Below are 265 nucleotides of genomic sequence, written 5' to 3'. Positions count from 1 at the left end.
AAATAAATAAATAAAAAGTCTGCTTTTCTGGTTCTAGAGATTTCCCTATTCTGGACATTTCACATAAATAGAGTCATAAAAATGTGGTCTTCTGCGACTGGCTTGTTTCGCCTGGGTGCAGTGTTCTCAGGTTCTCAGGCTTCACGCTATAGCACATATTAGCATTCCATTTTTTCTTATGATCAAATAAAATTTCATTAGACAGATATATCACATTGGATTATTCATTCACCAATTGATAGACTTTGCCTTTTTTAATCTCTTA

Source organism: Otolemur garnettii, unplaced genomic scaffold (genome assembly GCF_000181295.1).
Source record: "Otolemur garnettii isolate 467f Iridium unplaced genomic scaffold, OtoGar3 scaffold00090, whole genome shotgun sequence".
Classification (NCBI taxonomy): Eukaryota; Metazoa; Chordata; class Mammalia; order Primates; family Galagidae; genus Otolemur; species Otolemur garnettii.
This window is presented reverse-complemented; position numbering follows the sequence as displayed.